This window comes from Carassius carassius, chromosome 44, assembly GCF_963082965.1.
Source record: "Carassius carassius chromosome 44, fCarCar2.1, whole genome shotgun sequence".
NCBI lineage: Eukaryota > Metazoa > Chordata > Actinopteri > Cypriniformes > Cyprinidae > Carassius > Carassius carassius.
In genome coordinates, this window is record NC_081798.1 from 22,475,540 (window position 1) to 22,494,151 (window position 18,612).

The 18,612-nt window shown below is 41.6% G+C and overlaps 1 protein-coding gene across 6 annotated transcripts in view; it reads left to right on the forward strand.

The window, feature by feature from the left end:
* LOC132126686 (band 4.1-like protein 1) overlaps nucleotides 1–18,612 on the forward strand; it is a 342,878-nt gene that overhangs the window by 173,733 nt on the left and 150,533 nt on the right. The gene's annotated exons all lie outside the window — the stretch shown is intronic.

An 18,612-nucleotide genomic window follows, 5' to 3' on the forward strand; every position in this document is an offset into this window, starting at 1 on the left:
ATTACAGGACTAAATGACTACAGGCCTGTGGCTTTAACGTCTGTAGTCATGAAGTCATTTGAAAAACTGGTGCTGGCCCACCTGAAAGACATCACTGGACACTTGCTAGATCCTCTTCAGTTTGCCTACAGAGCAAACAGGTCTGTGGACGATGCAGTAAACATCGGACTGCATTATGTTCTGCAACACCTAGACAGACAGGGGACCTATGTGAGGATCCTGTTTGTGGACTTCAGCTCTGCCTTCAACACGATCATCCCAAACCTCCTCTTGCCCAAACTAACTCAGCTCTCCGTGCCCACCTCTGTCTGTCAGTGGATCAACAGCTTCCTGACAGACAGGCAGCAGCTAGTGAGACTAGGAAAATACACATCCAACACCCGTACAATCAGCACCGGAGCTCCCCAGGGCTGTGTTCTCTCCCCACTGCTCTTCTCCCTGTACACTAACGATTGCACATCTAAGGACCCCTCTGTCAAGCTCCTGAAGTTTGCAGATGACACCACACTTATCGGCCTCATTCAGGACGGTGACGAGTCTGCTTACAGACAGGAGGTTAAAGAGCTGGCTGTCTGATGCACTCTCAACAACCTGGAGCTTAACACGCTCAAAACAGTGGAGATGATCGTGGACTTCAGGAGAAACCCCCCTGCACTCCCCCCACTCACCATCATGAACAGCACTGTGACTGCAGTGGAGTCATTGAGGTTCCTGGGCACCACTATCTCTCAGGACCTGAAGTGGGACATTCACATTGACTCCATTGTGAAAAAGGCCCAGCAGAGGTTGTACTTCCTTCGCCAGCTGAGGAAGTTTATCCTGCCACAGGATCTGCTGAAACAGTTCTACTCCACCATCATCGAATCCATCCTCTGCACTTCAGTAACTGTCTGGTTCAGCTCAGCTTCTAAATCTGACCTCAGAAGACTACAGAGGGTAGTCCGGACTGCTGAGCGAATTATCGGTACAACCCTCCCATCTATTCAAGAACTGTACTTATCCAGAGTGAGCAAAAGGGCTGTTAAAATCACTCTGGACCCCTCACATCCAGCACACTCCCTCTTTGAACTGTTGCCATCTGGTCGACGCTACAGAGCACTGAGCACCAGAACGACCAGACACAGGAACAGTTTCTTCCCTCAGGCAATCCATCTTATGAACAGCTGATAATAACTGTGGGACACACTACACTATTTATATTTATATACACTACACTTTTTATCCAACACACATACTTAGCGTACACTTAAATCTTTTGCACATAATATACATGTACATACATGGAACACAATACACTACTTAAATTTATATTTATATACACATACACTTTTTTATCCAACACACATACTTAGCGTACAGTTAAAACTTTTCCACATAATATACATGTACATACATAAATGCTCATTTTAATATACCTGCCATACATTGTCAATTTGTATATTGTCAATCCTTACCCACCTATTTGTATTTTTTTGTATTTTTTATTCCTTATTGTGTTTTTTGTTCTGTTGCTGTTATGTTGCACTGCGGAGCTCTGTCACGAAAACAAATTCCTCGTATGTGTGAACATACCTGGCAATAAAGCTCATTCTGATTCTGATTCTGATTCTGGTCAAGTCACCGGTGATCTTCAAGGACTGAGTCAAGTCACCGGTGATCTTCAAGGACTGAGTCAAGTCACCTCTGATCTTCATGAACAAAGGCAAGTCACCTCTGATCTTCATGAACAAAGGCAAGTCACCATTGATCTTCATGAGCAAATGCAAGTCACCAATGATCTTCATGAGCAGTGTCAGGCCAGCACCGATCTTCTGGAGTCCAGTAGAGACACCATGGAATTTCCAGAGTCTCGTCCTCCCGTTGATCCGGCCGCACGGAAGTGGTGGGCTTCTGATCCGCCCTGGGGGCTTTGTGCATCGACCACAGGGATGTGGTGGTCTTCTGCTCCGCCCTGGAGGGCTTCCACTTTGACCACAGGGGGGTGGTGGTCTTCTGCTCTGTCCTGGGGGCCTTCCGCCCTGACCACATGGTGGTGGTGGTCTTCTGCTCCGCCCTGGGGAACTCTGGCCTCGACCACAAGGTTGTGGTGGTCTTCTGCTCCGCCCTGGGGGGCTTCCGCTCTGACCACACGGACATGGTGGTCTTCCGCTCCGCCCTGGGGGGCGTTTGCCCTGACTACACGGTTGTGGTGGTCTTCCGCTCCGCCCTGGAGGGCTCTGGCCTTGACCACAAGGGTGTGGTGGTCTTCTGCTCCGCCCTGGGGGGCTTCATGTTGTTTTTTCCTTCCTGTGTTTACATTCTGGTGCCTGTTCCCCATGTTTTTCTTTTCTGGCCCTCCGTCCCTCCCCCTGAGCCTCCACCTGTCCACCTCCCTCCTGGTCTCTGTTTTGTGTCTGTCTTGGAGCGTCTGGGAGCCGCTCCGTAGAAGGGGGGTACTGTCACAGTGTCTGGGTTGTGTTCCCTGGGGTTCCACTAGGTGTCCTCAGTTCCCACGGTGTTTATCATATTATCACTTCCTGTCTCCTTATTTGGTCACCTTCCTCCTTGTTTAGTTAATTGATTGTTCCCCACCTGTCTCCTGTTTCCCCATTATCCTTTTGTGTATATAACCCGGTCTGTCTTAGTATGTGTCACGGAGTCGTTGTTTAATTCATGTCTGTCATCTTGTCGTGCTCTTGCCTTGTGTCCTTGTTTGTTTATGTTTGGTTTGGTTTTGTTTGGTATCGACCTCTGCCTGGACTGTTTACCCTTTTGGATTGCCCTTAATAAAAGACTTACTCGCAATTGGTTCTATCTCCGTGCCTCATTGGATCCCGGCCGTGACATGCACATGACATCCTAGCTCAATAGTAGTTGGAAGCCATGCTAGGAAAACCCACAGCAGCTTTGTTTTTTTTTTTTTCTTCTTTTACCTATCTTTCTCCTTCCCCTCTTTCCTGAGTAGGTGAAACACCTAGACACCCTGCAAGGGTCGAAGGTCTGATATTAGGATTGACTCACAACACCTAATATCCGCCAGCCACTCTAAACTGAATGGAAGCCAGAGAGCTCCATGCATGATAGGTCAATTCATTTCATTAAAAATGAGGTTACTAGAAAACTAACGGTAAACGTGTGAATTAGGACAACCTAGAAGAACCAAACAAAGTTAACCACAAATTTGATTGATAAATCAAAATACAACGATTTCCAAAACGATCTAAACTATCCTCAATGTGCTAAACCACACTGACTAATTTAACTTAACCACGTGTACCTAAATAAACCTGATGCCTGCACCAGTACAGTAACTGTCATGGAGGTGTTGTCTTGTTTGCTTTGTTTGTCTGCTTCTTCTGCCTTTGTTTCTCCAGCGATCGACGATGTCTTCAGCTAAACACCTCGCCGATCGAAAGGGGGATATGTAGCGGATCTGACCCGAATCAGACAAATTAAAGAGTCGATCAGGACTGTGGTTGAAACACGAGCCGAATTCCTCAGAAAGGAAACAGGAAGTCATAAAACATTCTGTGCCACAAGTCCCAAGCAAGATAACCAACCAACCAACCAACTCTTTCACAGAACAGCTTTCAACATTAACACCACTAGAACAATTAATGACAATTTCAATTTGGAGAAGAGATTGTCAAATTTGGGGCAAGTAATTGAGATGCAACGCCGGGCATCACATGTAAACCCATGAGAGTTATACACAATATCCTTAAACACTTCCCCCACCTAGCAGAACCAGACTGAAATTCCTAAGGGGGCCTTTGAACCTCTGGTCTCCACAGAAATCTTTGTCAGATAATGACACAGAAACTGTCTTTTCTACATATATATGGACCAAAATGAACTCAAAAAGACTTATAAATGAATATCAGTCCATCGCTTCACTCCATATTCATTTATATGTAACCCACACATTTGACTATCATGTTATAATCACTTATTGTGTATGTCTTTTAATAACTATTGGATAGCTTAAGGATACATATTGATGTCAGTTTAAATACTCAGGACACCATAATTTTTTTATTTTAGCTTTTAGCTTGCGTTTAGCTTCTGCTATTAGTCATGCCTGCTTTTAGATTGCTTTTAGCTTTGCTTCTTAGCTTTTGCTTTTAGCCATGCTGTTAGTCATCACTGTTCTTTGAGCGCGGCTCCAGCGTGCTACGACCTGCACGCCTGTGTAAGGGAAACAGGTCAATTTAGCTCAAAGGGAATCATTTAAGATTTTAAAGGGAATTTGAACCACTGAATCACTATTTCACGGCTGATCACTGAGATGCCCTGCGATTCACTGAACGAGCCGTTTAACATCAAATCTGCGCTGGATATTAATATCCAAAGTATAGTGAAAATACTATCAATTAGCACAGTAACAAGATCGGCAGTTTAAGACATTAACTTGTAAGCACAAAACACAAGATACTTCTCTTTTCAATATGAATAAGGCTTTATTAGATAAATCGAAGACATATAAACGAATCTAGCACATAAACGAACGCACTCACACATTCACACAAGTTGCAGGAAGATCGAAAGTTAGGGAAAGATGAGTTTAAGAGAATGGAAATGTGGAATCCCAAGTTTACAGCAATACGTTAAATTGCATAGGCATGAACAACTATCAATCATTTAATTAGCCCTCGCATTGAGTTCCTCAATGAGGTTAAAATTATATTAGATACACCAGTAAAGGTCACAGTCTGGAGGTAAAGTTACTTGCGTCTCCTGTGAAAAGGGAGTCCCCTTTGTTGTCGTTGAAAGGGGTTTCCCGATGTCGCTGATTGGCTGGAAGTTCAGTAGTTGCTGAAGTGACGTCTTGGGAAGCCCGTGGTTGGGCGTTGGCTGAAGACGCAGAGTTGCGTGGCTGGTTGAAGTTGAAACGGGCACTCGAGGTCAGACGTCGGAGACTCCATGTTACAAAACTTAACTCAGAACACTAAACTCTCAAACGTAATGAAAATAAATAAAGTTTGGCGAGACTAGGTGGTGTTTCTTCTCATCGTGGCTAAGTAGCAGCAGGCATGCAGGCTGAAGCATGCTGGAACAGAGCTCAAAGAACAGTGATGACTAACAGCATGGCTAAAAGCTAAAGCTAAGAAGCAAAGCTAAAAGCATACTGATAGCAAAAGCAAAGCTAAAACTAAAAGCAGAATTTTATGGTGTCCTGAGTATTTAAACTGGCCTGTTGGCCACACCTCAAATGTTGTCTTGACCAATCAGATATTGTCTTGGCTCAGGGGTATCATAAATCATATGTTATCTTATCAAGCACATGGTCCGAATTTTCCCGCTCTTGCAGGGTCTAATTTTGGACATGATTCCTATAACAAGAATATGATACATTTGACAAATAACTGATGGTTATGACTGTTTCAAGCAAGCCAATTCAATATGAAACATGAATATGTATCCTTAAGCTATCCAATAGTTATTAAAAGACATACACAATAAGGGATTATAAACATGATAGTCAAATGTGTGGGTTACACATAAATGAATATGGAGTGAAGCGATGGACTGATATTCATTTATAAGTCTTTTTGAGTTCATCTTGGTCCATATATATGTAGAAAAGACAGTTTCTGTGTCATTATCTTTTGACAAAGATTTCTGTGGAGACCAGAGTTTCAAAGCCCCCCCCCCCCCCCCCCCCTTAGGAATTTCAGTCTGGTTCTGCTAGGTGGGGGAAGTGTTTAAGGATATTGTGTATAACTCTCATGGGTTTACATGTGATGTCCGACGTTGCATCTCATTTGCCCCAAATATACAATCTCCTCTCCGAATTGAAATTGTCAATAATTTTTCTAAGGGTGTTAATGTTGAAAGCTGTTCTGTGAAAGCGTTGGTTATCTTGCTTGGGACTTGTGGCACAGAATGTTTTATGACTTCCTGTTGCCTTACTGAGGAATTCGGCTCGTGTTTCAACCACAGCCCTGATCGACTCTTTAATTTGTCTGGTTCGAGTCAGATCAGCTACACCTGCTGCTACTTAGCCACGATGAGAAGAAACACCACCTAGTCTCGTCAAACTTTACTTCTTTTCTTTTCCGTTTGAGAGTTTCGTGTTCTGAGTTAAGTTTTGTAACGCTGGTCTCCGAGTCTGACTTCGACTGCCCGTTCAACTTTAACCAGCCCACACAACTCTGCGTCTTCAGCCAACGCCCAACCACGGGCTTCCCAAGACGTCACTTCAGCGACTACTGAACTTCCAGCCAATCAGCGACATCGGGAAACCCCCTTTCAACGACAACAAAGGGGACTCTCTTTACACAGGAGACGCAAGTAACTTTACCTCCAGACTGTGACCTTTACTGGTGTATCAAATATAATTTTGACCTCATTGAGGAACTCAATGCGAGGGCTAATTAAGTGATTGATGGTTGTTCATGTCTATGCAATTTAACGTATTGCTGTAAACTTGGGATTCCACATGTCCATTCTCTTAAACTCATCTTTCCCTTACTTTCGATCTTCCTGCAACTTCTGTGAATGTGTGAGTACGTGCATTTATGTGTTAGATTAGTTTACTTGTCTTAGATTTATGTAATAAAACCTTATTCATATTGAAAAGAGTAGTATCTTGTGTTTTGTGCTTACAAGTTAATAAACTGCCGATCTTGTTACTGTGTTTTAACTATACTTTGGATATTAATATCCAGCGCAGATTTGATGTTAAACGGCTCATTCAGTGAATCGCAGGGTGTCTCAGTGATCAGCCGTGAAACAGTGATTCTGTTCAAATTCCCTTTAAAATCTTAAATGATTCCCTTTGAGCTAAATTGACCTATTTCCCTTACATACTTGTGCCCGCTGGGCACAGTTTACCTGATGCCATTTGGGTTGCGTTCGTACTGATGCAAACTGGCTCGATAGCGCCACCTATAAACATTTAATGAAGTGTGCCTCAAGTTACGTTTCACATACATGTACGAAAATCAGTACACATGTATCACACCAATATCTTCAAAAAAGTATCTTGGTACGAAATCCGAAACCCAACAAGAAGTCAGTTATTTTTAAGTTTTTTTTTTTTTTAAGGGGCACCATTTTCAGGGGTTGTACTTTAACGAATTCCTTCCAGAGATTTATTCAGATCAACACCAAACTTGGCCACCTGCTGGCAACAGGAAGTGTCATGTTTTATGCTGTAATTAACTACTCCAAGAAATTTAATGACACTTAATAATAGTTTTTTGGTCAGTATAATATAAAGGCCTTTGCGATGTTAAATTGCGAACATCTTGAGTTTTCATTAAAGGGCATGTCCATGGTGCCGTGACAAGGTTCGATGTCTCACCATTGGAATAGATGTTGCTGTTGTAACTTAAACATGCAATGTCCATTCTGCACCAAACTTCAAATATTTAAAAAGAGTTGTGGCCTGAACACATCTAAAGGCCAGTATTCAGTTATTGCCACATGTTGGCAATGGGAAACATAATGCAGGAAGATTGGCCGATATAAATGACTTTGACATTCCACTTACATTTACGACTTTAAATGCATATTTCTCGCCATTTACTTTTATACTAAAGCCACTCGCTGGCGGTGAGCCGGGGTGTGAGGGCCCGTTCATCGCTGCTTGCAGCTTTAATTCTTTCCTTGATTCTGCATATACACCTTCCAAGAGCCTAAGTTGTTGTTTATCATCTGGCTACAAACTGTACAAACAAAAATAATAATTTCTGGTTTGGTTTCATTAAACTGAACAAGATTTGCAGTCATCCACAGCTTTACTTCCTCCAGATATTTGAACAGTGTAGCCTTGTGATCCTTACAACCGGGTCTTAGCAGCATATAGACTTGAGTGTCATCTGCATACAGATGGTAAGAATACCATACTTCTTAAAGAATATTCCCAGCAGTAGCATGTACAGTGAAAACAGGACTGGACCCAAGATGGACCCTGTTTGAGCCCCACAGGTAATAGACGCAGAAAAATAGCTACCAATATTCAATGAAAAGGATCCAAAATCCAAATAAGAGACAAGCCATTTTTTTTTGCATCAAGATTATTATTCTTACCCCATGGCAGATAATTTCATAATGTAGAATGCACTTGTTTCCCCAGAAAACAAGACTAAATATATTGTATCATTGTTCATCTATAGAAAAAGCATCTTAACATAAGAACTTTTTTTATATTTGTACCTGAAATAAGAAAAAAAAATACTAGGTAAGAAAAGCAATCTTTCAGCGTGAATGAATGAATTAGGTATTCAAATGCCACTTACTCTTTAAAAAGTGGGAGGAGAACAAAAGAAAGTCCAAAGAAACTCCAAAGGCTTTACCAAAGGAACCTGGGAACGGTTTCATAAAAACAAGTTACCAAATAAGAGAGATATAGAATCAGAATTAGAAAGAGCTTTATTGCCAAGTATGCTTGTGCATACAAGGAATTTGTTTTAGTGACATAAGCTTCCAGTACACAGAGACAACAACACACAGACAAAAAAAATTGCCAAATAAATAAGTGTATAAACAATTGTGCTATAAATAATAATGGAATAGGATTGAGTAAAATGCAGGGATGTACTAGGATGGAGGGGTAACAAATAAATATAAGGATATTGCACATTTTTATTGCATAAGTGGGGAACATTTAACTGTTCATGAGGTAGATTGCCTGGGGGAAGAAACTGTTGTTGTGCCTGATTATTCTGGTATTAATGGCTCTGAGGTGCCGGCCAGATGGCAAAAGTTCCAAGATGGGGTAACTTGGATGTGAGGGATCCAGAGTGATTTTCTGACCCTGTAGTGGTTTTTTTCTCTGTAGTGTTCTGATGTCTGATTTTGTAGCTGAACCAAACCAGACAGTTGTTGAAGTGCACAGTACACACTCAATGATGGCAGAGTAGAACTGTTTCAGCAGCTCCTGTGCCAGGTTAAACTTCCTCATCTGGCGAAGGAAGTGCAACGTTTTTGGGGCCTTTTTCACAGTCATTGTCAATGTGATTGACCCACTTCAGGTCCTGAGAGATTGTGGTTCCCAGGAATCTGAATGACTCCACTGCAGCCACAGTGCTGTTCATGATGGTGAGTGGAGGGAGTGGAGGGGGGTTTCTCCTAAAGTCCACGATCATCTCCACTGTTTTGAATGTTTTCAGCTCCAGGTTAAGACTGTACCAGGCAGCCAACTGCTCAACTTCTTGTCTGTAAGCAGACTCGTCATTGTCCTGGATGAGGTCGATGACTCTAGTGTCGTCTGCAAACTTCAGGAGCCTGACAGCAGGGTCTTTAGAGGTGCAGTCATTGGTAAACAGCGAGAAGAGCAGTGGGGAGATAACACATCCCTGAGGGGCAACAGTGTTGGTGGAGTGGCTGTTTGACATGAATTTCTCCAGTCTCACTAACTGTTGCCTATCTGTCAGAAAGCTGGTGATCCACTCACAGATAGAGCTAGGAACAGAGAGCTAGGTCAGTTTGGTCTGGAGGGCTGTTGGGATGATGGTGTTGAAAGCCGAACTAAAGTCTACAAACAGGATCCTCACATAAGTCCCTGTTTTGTCCAGATGTTGCAGGATGAAGTGCAATCCCATTTTGATTGCATCATCCACAGACCTGTTTGCTCAGTAAGCAAACTGCAGTGGGTCCAGTAAGGGTTCAGTGATGTGCTTCAGATAAGCCAGAACCAGTTTTTCAAATGACTTCATGAGGACAGACGTTAGAACCACAGGTCTGTAGTCGTTAAGTCCTGTTATCTTGGGTTTCTTTGGAACCGGGATGATGGTGGAGCATTTGAAGCAGGATGGTACTTCACACAACTCCAGAGATCTGTTGAAGATCTGTGAAAAGATGGGGGCCAGCTGGTCAGTGCAGGTTTTCAGACAGGCTGGTTTAACGCCATGTGGGCCTGGTGCTTTTCTTCTTTTGTTCTTCTTGAAGACCTGGCGCACATCATCTTCACAGATTTGAAGAGCAGGAGGTATGGAGAGGGGGATTGCAGGAGGTGTTAATGGTTGGGTAGGGAGTTGGTCAGAATAAGTGTTGGGGGTTTCAAATCTACAATAAAACTAATTCAGGTCGTTAGCAAGTCATTGATTAGCCTCAGTGCAGGGGGAAGGTGTCTTGTAGTTAGTTGGATCGCAGTCCTCTCCACACTGAAGTGTTGAGTCATTGGAAGTAAACTGGTCTTCCAACTTTTTAGCGTAGGTCTTTTTAGCCACTCTAATCTCTTTGTTAAGTGTGTTCCTGGCCTGATTGTACAAGACATTTGATTTTAAGTGAGCCAATTTGGTCCAATTTTAATAACTTCTGTAAAGTGTCATACAACACACACCATTCGAAATACCATCTTTTCATTCATTTCACATTTTGTCTTGCAAATATCGCGACAATTCACACTAAACTTTCCATATCTTACACACATATTTAATAGCACTATCTGCTAAAAGGGGGGTGAAAAACATTAAAGTTGCACCAGTTACATAAAACACATCAAGCATAAGACATGAAACATATTATTTGTGAATATAGTTGCCCTTTTATACTTTTAAATTATTGTCTTTTGAAATCATATATGTGAGCACTACACTCACCTAAAGGATTATTAGGAACACCTGTTCAATTTCTCATTAATACAATTATCTAATCAACCAATCACATGGCAGTTGGTTCAATGCATTTAGGGGTGTGGTCCTGGTCAAGACAATCTCCTGAACTCCAAACTGAATGTCAGAATGGGAAAGAAAGGTGATTTAAGCAATTAGGAGCATGGCTGTTGGTGCCAGGCGGGCAGGACTGAGTATTTCAAAATCTGCTCAGTTACTGGGATTTTCACGCACAACCATTTCTAGGGTTTACAAAGAATGGTGTGAAAAGGGAAAAACATCCAGTATGCGGCAGTCCTGAGGGCAAAATGCCTTGTTGATGCTAGAAGTCACAGGAGAATGGGCCAACTGATTCAAGCTGAGAGAAGAGTAACTTTGACTGAAATAACCACTCGTTACAACCGAGGTATGCAGCAAAGCATTTGTGAAGCTACAACACGCGCAACCTTGAGGCGGATGGGCTACAACAGCAGAAGACCCCACCGGGAACCACTCATATCCACTACAAAAAGGAAAAAGAGGCTAGAATTTGCACAAGCTCACCAAAATTAGACAGTTGAAGACTGGAAAAATGTTGCCTGGTCTGATGAGTCTCGATTTCTGTTGAGACATTCAGATGGTAGAGTAAGAATTTGGCGTAAAAATAATGAGAACATGGATCCATCATGCCTTGTTACCACTGTGCAGGCTGCTGGTGGTGGTGGTGTAATGGTGCCTACCTAAGCATTGTTTCTGACCATGTCCATCCCTTTATGATCACCATGTACCCATTCTCTGATGGCTACTTCCAGCAGGATAATGCACCATGTCACAAAGCTCGAATCATTTCAAATTGGTTCTTGAACATGACACTGTACTAAAATGGCCCCCACAGTCACCAGATCTCAACCCAATAGAGCATCTTTGGGATGTGGTGGAAGGGGAGCTTCGTGCCCTGGATTTGCATCCCACAAATCTCCATCAACGGCAAGATGCTATCCTATCAATATGGGCCAACAATTCTAAAGAATGCTTTCATCAACTTGTTGAATCAATGCCACATAGAATTAAGGCAGTTCTGAAGGCGAAAGGGGGTCAAACACAGTAGTAGTAGCCCTTTATTGTCACTAGTCACAAGTACCAGCGAAATTAGCCATCAACCTGTCCATACATACACAACATACATACAATGGGGTAGACAGAACAGGAAGACAGGGAATTGAAGAAGAAATACATCATAACATTAGGAAAGTGAGGAGAAAAAAACCCAACACCCATACTATGCTCCTTTTGGGAGTAAAGTATGGGAACATGAAAAAAACACCTCAGCAACAAAAGCACATACACCATAAACACATGACTTTGCAACTGGGGACGGAAATTGGGGGGGTCGAGGTAATCCAGTGCAGGCAGCAGCCGTCCTACCCAACAGCTAGAAAGCGCTGGTCACGGACCCGCTTGACAGACTGGCGGTACAAAGTGGCGAAGAAGAGGGATGGGGGTGGGGAGGTGAGTGCATATCTGTATATGTTTAAGAGTTTGTGTATTAGTATGCCTGGGGAGTTGTGGTTCTCTCTAGATGCCTCTATCCGCAGATTATACAGCATCACAGCAAGTTGCCATGGAGACAGCCTTGGTCAGGTCCTAGACAGAGTCAACAACAGTCAGCAGGTGTCTTGTGGGAAACGGGTTGAGGAACGCAGAGCGTCTTGTTGCCATTATTAGTATGGTGTTCCTAATAATCCTTTAGGCGAGTGTATGTTCCTTTGTCTGTACAAAGGAGATGCACACGTTTTTCTGGAATGTAGAGAAAGGAGGGGGAAAGGGGTGGACAGTCTTGAGGTTTAAGTAAGTCACACTGGGTGATCCTGTGAGTCGTCAAGCCTGGGAACATCAGTCTGATTCTGTCCATTTAATTGATGGGATTATCAGTTTATGCATTAAACGATCATGGGTTACCTTGCTCATCTGTTTCTGGACTATCTCCAGTTAAGGAGTGTCTTTTGTTCTGTCTTTATTAAATTTTAATTTTTGCTAAAGCCAGTTAAAGTATCATGGCACATCTGGTGCTGGAGTTAAATGTTATCACTGTCTTAGTGTTTTGCAGGCCTTTCACAATTTTGTAAATCACTCTCTTCCTCCTGATTGGACTAAGTCTACCATTGCTTTAAGGATCTCTTGAGGACATAAGTGGAGCAGGACGAAAACTGAGACAACTGGATGCCTGAGCTGGCCATGGATTAGTTTTATGGCTCACAAATGGTTAGGATAATCTTTATATGTCTCTGGAATGTAGAGCTTCAACAGCTCATGTCGTGATTCCAGGGTTTATGCATGTCTGTTCTCTGAGGTCTCACACATCCCCCTTTGGCTCTGTGATGTTCCCAGTGCGAACATCGGCGGGCACTGGAACAAGAGGCAGAGAGAGAAATAGCACACACAAGACACAAACAACATCTCCATCACTAACTGAATCTTGGTGCAAAGCTTAGGTAATTTGGGGATAATTGGGTTAGGAACACTTGAGACAACGTAGGGGTGAATGGTTTAGGATAATCTAGAATTATGTCATTTTGATTGCTCTAATTATCAGAGGTTCAACGAGGTGGTATAGGCGTAATCTCCATCAAGTTTGTTGAGTTCTCAGGTTCAGGTTCTTGGTCATTCTCATCACGTTGGAAAATGTGTGGGACGCCAGACATGCATTTGTGGAAAGACTCTTGTACAGCATTCACTTGCTTGTGAAGGAGGAAGCAAGTGTAAGAGTCACAATATATCCAACAATTGAAGAGATGCAAAGCATCATGTCAGCTGCAGAACAAGACCGTATGATTGGTGGGTGGAAGGCGAGCAATAGCTTTTAAGGCGTATCAACAATAGTCAAATCAATAAGTTGCTTTCCTTCCTCCTTGATCCTTTCTTCCAATTCTGGATAGAGGGTGAAGGAATGCTGTTTGAAGAAGGGTAAGATTTTGAGTTCTGCGTGATACTCGTCATTGGTAAGGTGATATAATGCTAGATCGTCAAGATGGAGGATCGTGCTCTTAGGAACACTGATCCATAAAGTTTGGTTGGGCAGGATAATGTGTGTGGCAGTGTCATGTTGATCATAGGTGAGGGTGGTTGTACGCATTGGGTGTTGACTAGCCATCAGTTTCCAATGATTTTGGCTTGCGTTGCCTAAATTTGGGACCTTTGGGTAGCTTCAGCAGGGCAGCTAGTGTCGGGTCTAATGGATTCTAAGTGGCAGATGCCATCTGTGTTATCGCAGATGAAGGGTTTACTCGGGCAAAGGCAATGAATGTCCTGAGTGAGCATACACATTTTTAGGTTTGGGGCAGATACAATTGTTCATAGCTATCATGATATGCCATGACTACAGGAGTGTGGATTTTGACATAGCTGTTCCTTTGTCGATAAGGGGCAAACTGAGGAGAAAAAAAGTCGCCTGCTTCCAGGTCAGGAAAGGAAACAAGGAAAGAAAAATTAGCTGCGAAGATCATGGTTCTGCGGGGTCACCTCGATCGGTTGGCAACAGCTTTTCACAACGATTTACAACAATTTTTGGTTAAAGGAGTCAATCCTAATTTTTAGACCTGGATTTAACCCTCTGGAGTCTAAGGGTATTTTTGGGGCCTGGAGAAGTTTTGTCATGCCTTGACATTTGTGCTTTTTTCAGTTTCTTATAAATATCTAAATGGGTAAAGACTAATCTCACTGTAATCAGCACAAACTGGGCTGTAATAATATGTGAAATGCATGTATGTACATGATTGTGTTTTTGAGAAAAAAAATATTATGCGTGGTTAGTGAAAAACTAAAAATGTTAAAACGCTTGAATAAGGCAAAAAAACACATAAAGAACAATGGTTCCCGGGATTTTTGAGAACTGGAGCTTGTAGCCTAGAATTTTTCTTTCTAAATGATGTAAAAATCATCTTGTTTACTCACTCACAGAAAACAATATATTGATTTGAATTTTCTAAGACACTTTTTGTTGGTAAAAGTCATATGCGAGTAGGCGTCAACTACCATGAATATCATTGTGATTTACACCTGAGAAGACAAAGGCCTGCATAATGAGCTGCATAATGAGCCATTCGGTCATCTGTGCCACTGTGAGTGAGGAGTTACAAGAGAGAATGTGAGAACAAAATAAATCTATATAATTTTATGTTTGTAGTTTATTAAGAATATATTTAATTATCCCACAACATAATTTAATATCCACTTGGGGGAGCAGTTAAACAGTTTATTAGAAACAATCAAAGCTGACTTTCAAACAAATTGTTTGGCATGCTTACTCCAGTCACACAATCCTTCAGAAATCCTTTTAACAATCTTATTTTCTACAAAAAAAAAAAAAAAACATTTGTTGTTATTATTATCATCATTATTATTAATGTTGAAAAGAGCTGAAAATATTTTTCTGGGTTTTTAGGGGGAATAAATGGAAAGAAAAGCATTGTTTTTACATTTGTTACAGTTATCTATTTGTTACATTTATATTATTTACATCAAGCTTTTGAAGGGTATAGTGTTGTATATTGTTATTGAAACTTCATAATGTTTCACTTGATTATACATTTAGTCAGGAATTATAGTTTGGAAAAAGTCTAACTAGTAAAACGTTTACACGTTATGTGAAAACTAGTACAAGTATATAAATAAATAAAAAGAGACTTACTCATGTTTATGATCTCTGCTGAATAAAGTGCTTCATTCTTTTTTTCTGAGGAAATCCATTTCTCAAATCCTCAACCACATCACATCTTTTTGGGGTGAATTATGTGTTATTCCTCTCATCGCAAAGCAAACAGTAAAATAAAAAAAACTTGAACAGTCTCGCTGCTTTTTCTTCTGTTATGGGCGTATTCAAGCTGCGCGCTTTAGTTTGAATCTGAATAGCGCGTTCGGCGTGGGGGCGTGGTCACATTAGATATAATGAAGGGAGACATGAAAAACAGACATCGCGTTGTTTTCATATGGATTACTTTATCACAGAATATCTGTTTTCGGCGGCACTTGTTTAGTTTAAAAATAGACATGTCAAGCTTTCTATAGATATCTCTCTCATGTATTTTCGTTGAGTATTCACAGAGTTACAGTTCATTTACATGACGTGTTTGTAAAAGAAGATCAGCGCAGACAAAGGCTGCAGACAGCGCACCTTGTTTGTTATCTTTATTTTATAAGTGCACAAAGTTTTGTTGTTATTATGTCTGTATCCAAAAAAAAGTAGACCCTTTACAGATTCGATTGATGTATTGCTCTTATCTGTACGATTAAAACTGAAAGTGTAATTTAAGTTCTTTTCGGGGTTATCAGGAGAAAATGACTCAAAACGCGTATCCGCATTAATCGACTTGAGAGGGTTAAAGTTGAGTTAAGGGAATTTCCTGATGGGGGACTAGAGGGAAAAGGAAAACATAGAGAGAGAGGAAAAGGAAAACGCAAAGAGACACAAGGGCACTGAATGAGGTTAGGACAACAAGGTCAAGTATCACATGTAGAACGACTCCTCTACTAGAGGTTGGTCCTAGCAGTGCGGTGGAGGAAATTGTGTAGGTGTTGTGCTTAAGAAAGGTAGCTATATGTCTTCCTAGAATAACAGAATTTGTGTTAGTATGGTGTAGACTGTGTGATTGTTGGTCTGTGTCAGTTGGTTTGATCTTCCCCCTTTTCCTGTTGGTTGGAGCCCTGGTGCCTCTTTATCTGGTTTCGATGGACCCAACAAAGGACTGGCTTGCTGCGCCCTTGTCTGATGTTGATTCAATAGGCAACAGGTGAGAGCTTGTCCACAATTTAGTGGGGTCCTTTCCAGTGAGGTAGGAATTTCTTTTACAGGCAATGGGGAGCATTCTGCCTTGGTTGGGCAAAGCTGTAGTACCATGCTTTGTCTCCAATGTTGAGCTCCTGGTGAAATGCGCTTTGGTCGTAGTAGGCTTTTTGACTTTCTTCTTTGGAGGTTTTGTTGCTTGAAGGTGGACATTGTTCTCAGGTGCCGATAAAACTCTTCCAGTTACTGGTGAGTGGTATAGACACTGACGAGGTTCAGATCACCAGGTTGGTACAGCAGGTGTAATGGCAGTGTCATTTGTTGCCCCGTCATCATTTCGAATGGGGGTACTCTGGTAGACTGATGAAAGGTGGTCCCGCCGGCCATCAGTACCAGAGGAAGCTTAATATCCCAATCGTTTTGATTAGCAAACATGTACTTCTTCAACATGCTAAACATTGTCCTGTTGACAGATTCACCATCCGCGTTTTGATTTTACAAAATCAGTTTGAGGCATATGCAAATTATTGATCATGAGCCCAACATTTAGCAAGGCAGGAAAACATTCAGTCTGTCTGAAGGAAGACATATTTCATTGTAAGTTAATGCTGTTACTTAGATAGAGAAAAAATACATTAAAAAAACTAGTGTCGGCTATTCTTCAACTTGGACCTCATATATTGAAGTACAAGATGCAACCTACACTCTCCAAGTGTTCTTTAATTGAAAAGTATGCATTGTTATTCATTGACAGGCTATATGGTTGAAATATTTTATTTCAAAACTTTAAGTGCCATTGTTTAAAAAAAAGGCTTTATTGACTGACGTTTCATAGACCTTCAGTTTTTTTTTTTTACTAGATTCAACTTGAATCTCAATACTATTAAACTGACTTTAAAATCTCAAGGAGTTTGTAAGTTGAAACAGGTGAAAATGTCACAGTGCATGTTAAATAGCCTAAATCATTGGTCACCAACCTTTTCAAGCCTAAGATCACATCCAAAGTCCAAATGTAAACCAAGATCTACCACTTGCAAAAAAATAAAAAAAGGTCACAATGTAAGTTCTACTCTGACATTCTTGTTACCTATTAGTCACTAGCAAATTATTTAACTATACAAATAGTACATAACTATACAAACTGCCAACTATAATTCTAATGTTTCAACAGTAATGTCATGACACACATTTGTTTTTTATTTGCTAGCACCATCTTGTGGCAGTTTGGTGTTATAACAAAGAAATTGATTATTGTAAACCATTTTCTTAGTGGTATCTTCTGAGATATCTCTGGCGCACGGCACCTTCATCTTTGATGACTATGCCATAGGAGATACCATCTTTGAGAGGACAAAGGAGGATAATAAAGTTGGATTGTCTATTGAAGACAGGCGTTTTTTGGACATCATGGATAAAGAGATGTTCATGGAAGAGAGCAATAGTTGGGTCGCACCACTCCCATTCAGAACACCTCGCCAACGACTCCCTAATAATAGAGAACAGGTATTTACACACCTAACCTCCCTTTTGCGCACATTGGAAAAGAAGCCTGAGATGAAGTCTCATTTTGTTACCTTCATGCAGAACATCTTTGATCGTGACCATGCCGAAGTAGCCCCTGCTCTTCGAGAAGGCCAGGAATGTTGGTATTTACCTACCTTTGGGGTGTACCACCCACAGAAGCCCGGTCAGATCAGAGTTGTCTTCGACTCCAGCGCACAAAAACAGGGCATCTCTTTGAACGATGTTCTTCTCTCTGGTCCTGACTTAAATAATAGCCTCTTGGGAGTCTTACTACGTTTTAGAAGGGAGCTGGTAGCTGTAACTGCAGACATCGAACAGATGTTTCACAGCTTCATTGTGAAAGAGGAAGATAGAGACTTCCTTCGTTTTCTTTGGTTCAAGGATAATGACACCAGCAAAGGGATTATTGAATACCGCATGAGGGTGCACGTGTTCGGTAATAGTCCATCTCCTGCTGTAGCCATTTATGGTCTTCGACGAGCAGCGGCTTATGGTGAGGAGGAATATGGTTCAGACACCAGACACTTTGTAGAGAGAGAATTCTACGTCGATGATGGACTTTTGTCAACACCCACAGCTGCGGGAACAATCGATCTGTTGACACAAACAAAGAAAATGCTGGCCAATTCAAATTTAAAACTGCACAAGTTTGCTTCTAATAGCAAGGAGGTAATGAATGCATTTCCGACCGAAGATCATGCAAAGGGACTCAAAGATCTCAACTTGGAAGTTGACCCTACTCCCATCCAACGTAGTCTCGGACTTAGCTGGTATGTGAAGGGGGACACA